The sequence below is a fragment of the Sapajus apella genome, unplaced genomic scaffold, assembly GCF_009761245.1.
Source record: "Sapajus apella isolate SASKATOON/1434 unplaced genomic scaffold, GSC_monkey_1.0 scaffold122, whole genome shotgun sequence".
NCBI lineage: Eukaryota > Metazoa > Chordata > Mammalia > Primates > Cebidae > Sapajus > Sapajus apella.
The window spans coordinates 5,408,557-5,417,287 of NW_022437062.1; the positions used below are offsets into that span (position 1 = coordinate 5,408,557).

At 39.4% G+C, this 8,731-nt stretch overlaps 1 pseudogene; it reads right to left on the bottom strand.

Annotated features, from left to right (window-relative positions):
- Window positions 1–1,628: 1,628 nt before the first annotated feature.
- LOC116538770 lies at window positions 1,629–2,185 on the bottom strand (annotated as a pseudogene).
- Between the last annotated feature and the right edge of the window lie 6,546 nt (window positions 2,186–8,731).

An 8,731-nucleotide genomic window follows, 5' to 3' on the forward strand; every position in this document is an offset into this window, starting at 1 on the left:
TAAAACTTTCAAGTTTCTGAAACTTCATGGCAGCTGATGAAAGACGATAGATGACAAAAGAGAAAAATCAATAGTTTGACTGTGGGAGATGATCAGATCATGCTTGAAATGGAAATCTTCCCTTTTACCAGAACAGAACTGTGTCCTGAAAGGAAATAGTGTTCTGTCCTGTTGACCCCTCAGAACTGGATTGAAAGTAATTGATCTTAAAATTTATGCTTAATGAAAGAATAAAACATCTGAAATTACTACAGCAAAGATAAAGGCAAAGAGGGTCAGAAAGAATCAGTAGTGTAATTTTTGGAGACCCATTTTCTCCCACCATCAATTTACATTGCCATGGCTTATATCTTATACATTGGATTTCAAAAGTCATTTTCCAGGGCATTCAGAAGTTGTCTAAGACTGTATGTGTGTTTGTGTGTGTGTGTGTGTGTGTGTGTGTGTGTGTGTGTGTGTGTGTGTACTGTGTCCAATGAAAAAAGTAAACCATCTTTCTTGCTAGAAATGGTGACCATTGTTTTTACTTTAGCTTAAACATATTTTGGTGTTGGTAATAGGATTCTAGAGGACCCTCGTTGGGTTTGGTGGGGTGGAAAGAACCATTATAGGAAGTTATTCAGGGGCCAGGGGCAGTGGCTCACACCTGTGGTCCCAGCGCTTTGGGAGGCCAAGGTGGGCAGATTACGAGGTTTGGAGTTCAAGACTAGCCTGGCCAAGAGACCAGCCTGGCTAATATGTTAAAATCCAATCTCTGCTAAAAGTACAAAAATTAGCCAGGCATGGTGGCGGGTGTCTGTGGTACCAGCTGCTCAGGAGGCTGAGGCAGGAGAATTGCTTGAACCCAGGAGGCAGAGGTTGCAGTGAGCAGAGGTCACGCCATTGCACTCCAGCTCCTGGGCATCAGAGCGAGACTTAGACTCAGGAAAAAAAAGAATTACTCAGGAGCACCAAGAGAAGTAGGGAGAGGTGGTAATAGAAAGACACATAAAGCTTGCTTCTGACCAGGAAAGAGAGATAATGTGATAGACTCAAGGGCCAGGAAAAGATGGTATTTCCTTCCACAGCCACATGACTACCAGGAGAGAAAACCCAGAATATAAATGGGAAAAATAAGTGAAGAAGCCTGATTCTACTAAATAGTAGGACTGTTCTTAATCACACGTTACTACTAAAGAAATGGATCAGAGACCAGGCTCAAATGCATAGAAACTCAGTATATAACTCATGCTATGCTAAGCAGCTTATTATTTAATCCTTACAGCTATTCTTTTAAATGAATATTATTATTCCATTTTTGAGTATGGAAACTGAGCTTCACAGAGGTTGTATAACTTGTCCAGAATCACACGGCTAGTAACTAGTGAAGTAAGACTATTAACCTCAACTCTATATGACTTCAATCCTATGTTTTTATCAGACAGCATTATTCAAATTTGGGGAAGAAGGAACCCAATGCTAAAGTAAAGACTGAGCTGCTTTTTTAAGAAAATGTTTGTGGTTTTATTGTCTCACGAGGCATTGAAACATCTGAATAAATCAGTGTCTGGGTGGTGAGGGAGCTGCTTTCTCCTTCCCTTCCATCTTTCAAGGCATGCATGGCACAACACTTCCTCCTTCAGATGCAACTAGTCTAACATCCAAACATCATGCACAACACCTGGGTGGCAGCACTGCACTTTGCCCACTCCCACCAAGGCCTTGCTCTTTTGGCATAATATGTGGAGCATCTGGAGGAGTATAAATGATATTGGAAAGAGGAGGGAGGAGGAAAGAGCATGACTGCCTGGCTGGAAAGAGGTCAGCCCAAGATGTGCAGGCCAAGCCAGAATGTCATTTGTGCAAACCCAAGTATTGTTGATGTTCTTCAATACGAACATCTATCTGTGAAACCCCATGATGGGGTCTTCATCCATCTTAAGCTGGCCCACAACTATGCTGATGATGCAGCTGGCTTGGGCTGATGGTCCTGCACTGTGATGCTGTGCTGGATTGTTTGGAAGGGATGGCTAGATAACTTCTCCACAATGGCAGCTTTCCCCATGGAACTGCTGTCCTTTCCATGTAAGGCATGGCACATCAATGTAAATTGCACCTAGTTGGGTTATTTCTCATTATGAAATAACTGGTAGTAAAGCTGAATGAAGCAGGATCCAGTATGCTCCCAAATTGGCTCATTTCCCATTCTGGAGCACCCGCCAGCCTCGTTGAGACCTGAAGGGTTGGCACAGTGGCGGCAGCAGCATGACAACCCAGCACAGTCTGTAAGACTGAGTTTCTTCAAAAACTGTTTGTGGAAACTGCTGGATGTGGTGGCTCACAACTGTAATCTTAGTGCTTTGAGAGGCAAAGATGGGAGAATCACTTGAGGCCAGAGTTCAAGACCAGCCTGGCCAGCATAGTGAGACCTTGTCTCCACAGAAAATTAAAAAAAAAAAAAAAAAAATCAGCCAGGTGTAGCAGCACACACGTATAGTCCCACCTACTTGGTAGGCTGAGGCAAGAGGATTGATTGGGAGTTCCAGGAGCTCCAGCCAGGAGTTCCAAGCCGCAGTGAGCTATGATCGCACTGTTGCCCTGCAGCCTGGGTGACAGAATGAGACCCAGGCTTATTTAAAAACAAAAAGAAAAACTATTTGCAGAAGCTGAATCATGTAGGAGGAGTAGCAAAAACAAATAATGAACTAGGAAATTAGTTTTATATAAAAAGAGAAGGGAAGAGTTGGGGATACTCTTCGAGAAGCAATATGTAATAAAAATGAGTTGAATAATATACTCTTGAATATTATGTTGTCTAAATTCTGTGAGGCATCTTGGTGAGAATAATGCTATGGTTGTTCTATTACTAACTGAAAATAATGTACAAGTAAATTGATTAAGTGAAAATAAGCAAACAAACAAAAAAATCAAATAATTTGTCGTATGTGAGAATGTCTTGACCAGAGGTCAATGAAAGGCTAGTGTAGGCTACCTCAAGTATCTACGAAAGATACCTCTGTTAGAATGTGTCACTACAACATATTCTTTCTTAAGCTATATTGGCCCTCGGAGATTCATTGCCTGACTTGTACATGATCATTTATAAATATTTTAGGAATGAATGTATGACCAGAGCCTTTTTCTCACCAGCCTGGGAATTCATGAGTGTCTTGCTAAAAGAGATGATACCTAAGAGTCGACCAATGTTTTGTATAGAAGAATGGATTTTAAGAAATCGTGATTATACAAAAATCATACATGTTCTGCACATGTACCCCAGAACCTAAAGTGCAATAAATATATATATATCTATATATATATATATTTTTTTTAAAAAGCCATGATTTTGTTAAAAGCTATAAAAAAGAAAATGAGTTGTCTGGCTTCCAGCCTCCTGCTTAGGTCAAAAGGCATGTCTCCTTTTGGTCATTTTTTTCATGAAAAATTTTATTATTAGCATATGTTTTCTGAATTTAAAAAAAACTATTTTGGGTCAAAATGTGTCAATACATATTTAAATTACAATATTTTAAAGTTTTCAGGCAATGTTTCTGTTGAGTCTTTAATTTTGTGAGCTATTTGGGTAATATACCATAATTATTTTTAGAATGGTTTCATTATGTTTATAGTTTTAAAAGGAAGCAATCAAAAATTTGCCTTTGAGGTCTCCTGAAAATAAGAATTTGCTTAAGGGAGCAAGTCTTGCATGCCCTTTTGAATTTTACTGGGCAGTTCACTCAGAATTGTATATGAAGTGGTACTAAAGGACAGATAGGCAATTATTTATCTATTTTAATATTGAATTTGAAGCATTCACCAGTAGAAAGCATAGAAAAGTAAGTCAATTGTCTATCCAACAAAGATCTAGATAAGCTAATGCATTTGCTGTAATATCTAGGAAAACTTGAACTTCTGAAAGCTGATTCTTTGTTATGAGAACTATGAATAAAATTGAGAGATTCATAAGATTTCCATCCTCAATAAACATAAAAGAGAAAAATACTTTTTTACCTTACCTACTTAATACTGCATTAGGTTTTAGTAAAGCTTCTAGAAATTTAAGTTTGAAATTTGTATCTTTAATATGTTTAAGATAAATTGGTAAATAGTTCTCTGTATCTATAGCAACCTAATATGGAGTAATCGAAATTTCACATTTGGGTTATCATCATTATTATCATTAAGGCTGATGTGTGCTGTTGGGATGTGCACAACATGAATAATTCTATGCTACTGTCTCAGTTATCAGCATATTCTCTCTCTCCCTTTTGGGAGGCTAGCCTTCCACCAAGCCCCACCTGTAACACTGGAGATTACATTTCAACTTGAGATTTGGAGGGAACAAACTTCCCAAACCATATCATTCTGCCTCTGGTTCCTCAAATCTCATGTCCTTCTATACAAAACACAATCAGTCTATCTCAGTAGTCCCCCAAAGCCTTAACTTATTCCAGCATTAACCCAAAAGTCCCAAGTCCAAAGTCTCATTTGGAGATTAGTTCTTTTCTATGAGCCTGTAAGATTAAAAAAAGTTATTTACCAGGAGGCTGAGGCAGGAGAATTGCCTGAACCCAGGAGGCAGAGGTTGTGGTGTGCAGAGATCACGCCATTGCACGCCAGCCTGGGTAAAAAGAGCGAAACTCCATCTCAAAAAAACAAAAAAAAGTTACTTACTCCCAAGGTACAATGGTGGTACAGTTTTGGGTAGACATTTCCATTCCAATATAGAGAAATCAGCCCCCAAAAAAGGGGCAATAGGCCCCACACAAGTCTGAAACCCAGCAGGGCAGTCATTACATCTTAAAGCTCCAAAATAATTCCTTTGACTTAATGTCCTGCACTCAGGGTGCAAAGGTGCAAGGGGTGGGCTTCTAAGGCCTTAGGCAGCTCAACCCTGTATCTTTGCTGGATACAGTCCACAGAGCTGCTCTGATGGATTGGAGTCCAGTGCCTGTACTTCTCCAGGCTAAGTATGTAAGCTGCTGCTGCTTCTACCATTCTTTGGCCTGGAGGGCAGTGGTCCCCTTCTCACAGCTCCACTAGGCAATGCCCTGGTGAATACTCTGTATGGAGTCTGCAACCTCACATGTCCACTTGATGCTGCCCTACTAGTAGAGCTTCTCTGTTAGGGCTCTACATCTGCATCAGACTTCTGCTCAGGCATCTAAGCTTTCATATACATTATCCAAAATCTATGTGGAAGCTGCCAAGCCTCCTTCACTTTTGCATTCTGTGCAGCCCCAGGCCTAATGCCACATGGAAGCTGCCAAGGCTTATGGCTTGCACTCTCCAAAGTGGCAGCCGGAGATGGACCTGGGGCCTTTGAGCCACATCTGGAGCTGGAGCAAGTTAGTTACAGGGAGGAGCCTCCCAAGGTTGAGCAGGGCAGCAGTGTTCTTGGCGTGGTCCCTGAAACCATTCTTTCCTCCTAGGCCCCTGGACCTGTAATAGAAAGGGCTGCCTCAGAGATTTCTGAAATGCCTTCAAGGCCACTTTTCCCATTGTCTTGGATATTAGCATTGGGTTCCCTTTTGGTCATGCTAGTCTCTTTAGCAAGTGGTTACTCCACAACTTGCTAGTATTTCTTCTTTATAATGTGTGAGGCTGCAAATTTGTCAAACTTTTATGCTCTGTTTCCCATTTAAATATGAATTCCAACTTTAAGACATTTCTTTGCTCCCGTATCTGATGATAGACTGTTAGAAGCAGCCTGCTGCCTAGAAATTTATTCTGCCAGATACCCTAGGTCATAATTCTTAAGTTCAAGCTTCCACAGATTCCCAGGACATGAACACAATTCAGCCAAGTTCTTTGCAACAGCACAACAGGGATAACCTTTGCTATAGTTCCCAATGACGTCTTTATTTCCATCTGAGAGCTCTTCAGCCTGGACTTCACTGTCCATATCTCTATGAACATTCTGGTCGTAACCATTTAACTAGCTTCTAATAAATTCCAAACTTTCCTTCATATCTTGCTGTCTTATTTTCAGACCTCTAGACTCTTGCATCTTCTGCCTGTTACCCAGTTCTAAAACCACTTCCACATTTTCAGGTATCTTTATAAGAATACTCCACTCCTGGGATCAATTTTCAGTATTCGTCAGTTCTTTCTTTACTATAAAGAAATACTTAAGGCTGGAGAGCAATCAGACAAGAGAGGCAAGTAAAAGGTGTCCAAATCAGTAAAGAAGAAGTCGAACTGATGCTGTTTGCTGATGATATGATTGTATACCTAGAAAACCCTAAAGACTCCTCCAAAAACTCCTAGAACTGATAGAAGTCAGCAAAGCTTCCAGATACAAAATTCACGTATACAATTTAGTAACCCTCCTATATACCAACAGTGCTGAGAATCAAATCAAGAATTCAACCCCTTTAAAATAGCTGAAAAAAAAAATACTTAAGAATATACATAACAAAGGAGGTGAAAGACCTCTATGAGGAAAACTACAAAACACTGCTGAAAGAAATCATAAATAACTACAAACAAATGGAAACATATCCCATACTCACAGATGGGTAGAATCAACATTGTGAAAATGACCATACTACCAAAAGCAATCTACAAACTCAAGGCAATTCCCATCAAAATACCGTAATCATTCTTCATTGAACTATAAAAAACAATCCTAAAATTCATATGGAACCAAAAAAGCCCACATAGCCAAAGCAAGTCTAAGCAAAAAGAACAAATCTGGAGGCATCACATTACCTGATTTCAAAGTGTACTATAATGCCATACTCACCAAAACAGCATGGTACTGGTGTAAAAATAGGCACATAGACCAATGGAACAGAATAGAGAACCCAGAAATATATCCAAATACAGCCAACTGATCTTTGACAAAGCAAACAAAAGCGTAAAGTGGAGAAAGGACACCCTATTCAACAAATAGTGCTGGGATAATTGGCTAGCCACATTTAGAAGAATGAAACTGAATTCTCGTCTCTCACCTTATACAAAAAATTAACACAAGGTGGAAAGGACTTAAGACTTGAAACTATAAAAAATCTAGAAGATAACATTGGAAAAACCTTTCTAGACATTGGCTTAGGCAAGGATTTCATGAACAAGAACTCCAAAGCAAATGCAATACAAACAAAAGATGAATAGCTGGGACTTAATAAAACTAAAGAGCATTTGCTCAGCAAAAGGAACAGTCAGCAGAGTAAACAGACAACCCACAGAGTGGGTGAAAATATTCACAGTCTATACATGTGACAAAGGACTAGTATTCAGAATCTACAATGAACTCAAGTTAGCAAGAAAAAAACAATCCCATCAAAAATTGGACTAGGGACATGAATTAGACAATGCTCAAAAGAAGATATACTGCTGCCCAATGAACATATTGAAAAAAATGCTCAACATACGAATGATCAGAGAAATGCAAATCAAAACCACCTTAGTCCTACAAGAATGGCCATAACTAAAAAAATTTTTTAAATAGATATTGGCATGGATACAGTGAACAAGGAACACTTCTACACTGCTGGTGGGAATGTAAACTAGTACAAACATTATGGAAAACAGTGTGGATATTCCTTAAAGAACTGAAAGTAGAACTACCATTTGATCAGCAGTCCCACTACTATGTATCTACACAGAAAGAAGTCATTATTCAAAAAAGATGTTTGCACATGCTGTTTATAGCAGCACAATTAGCAACTGCAAAAATGTGGAACTAACCCAAATGGCCGTCAATCAACAAGTAGATAAAGAAACTGTGGTATATATCTACAATGGAATACAACTCAACCATAAAAAGAAATAAATTAATGGCATTTGCAGTCACCTGAATGAGACGGGGTACTATTATTATTTTTTTACTTTAAGTTCTGGGATACATGTACAGAACATGCAGGTTTGTTGTCTAGGCATACATTTGCCATGGTGGTTTGCTGTACCTATCAGCCCACATCTAGGTTTTAAGTCCCATATGCATTAGGTATCTATCCTAATGCTCTCCCTCTCCTTGCTCCCCACCCCTGACAGGCCCCAGTGTGTGATGTTCCCCTCCCTATGTCCATGTGTTCTCATTGTTCAGCTCCCACTTATGAGTGGGAGCATGCAGTGTTTGGTTTTCTGTTTCTGTGTTACTTGGCTGAGAATGATGGCTTCCAGCTTCATCCATATCCCTGCAAAGGACATGAACTCATTCTTTTTTATATAGTATTCCCTGGTGTATCTGTGCCACATTTTCTTTATCCAGTCTATCATTGATGAGCATTTGGTTTGGTTCCAAGTCTTTACTATTGCAAATAGTGCTGCAATAAACAGACATGCGCATGTGTCTTTATAGTAGAATGATTTATAATCCTTTCGGTATATACCCAGTAATGGGATTGCGGGTCAAATGGTATTTCTAGTTCTAGATCCTTGAGGAATCGCCACACTGTCTTCCACAATTGTTGAACTAATTTACATTCCCAGCAACAGTGTAAAAGCCATCCTATCTCTACAGCCTTGCCAGCATCTGTTGTCTCCAGATTTTTTAATGATCACCATTCGAGTCTCCAGATTTTTTAATGATCACCATCCGACTGGCATGAGATGGTATCTCAATGTGGTTTTGATCTGCATTTCACTAATAACCAGAGATGATGAGCTTTTTTTCATATGTTTCTTGGCCACATAAGTGTCTTCTTTTGAGAAGTGTCTGTTCATATTCTTCGCTCACTTTTTGAAGGGTTTGTTTTTTTCCTGTAAATTTGTTTAAGTTCTTTGTAGATTCTGGATATTAGCTGTT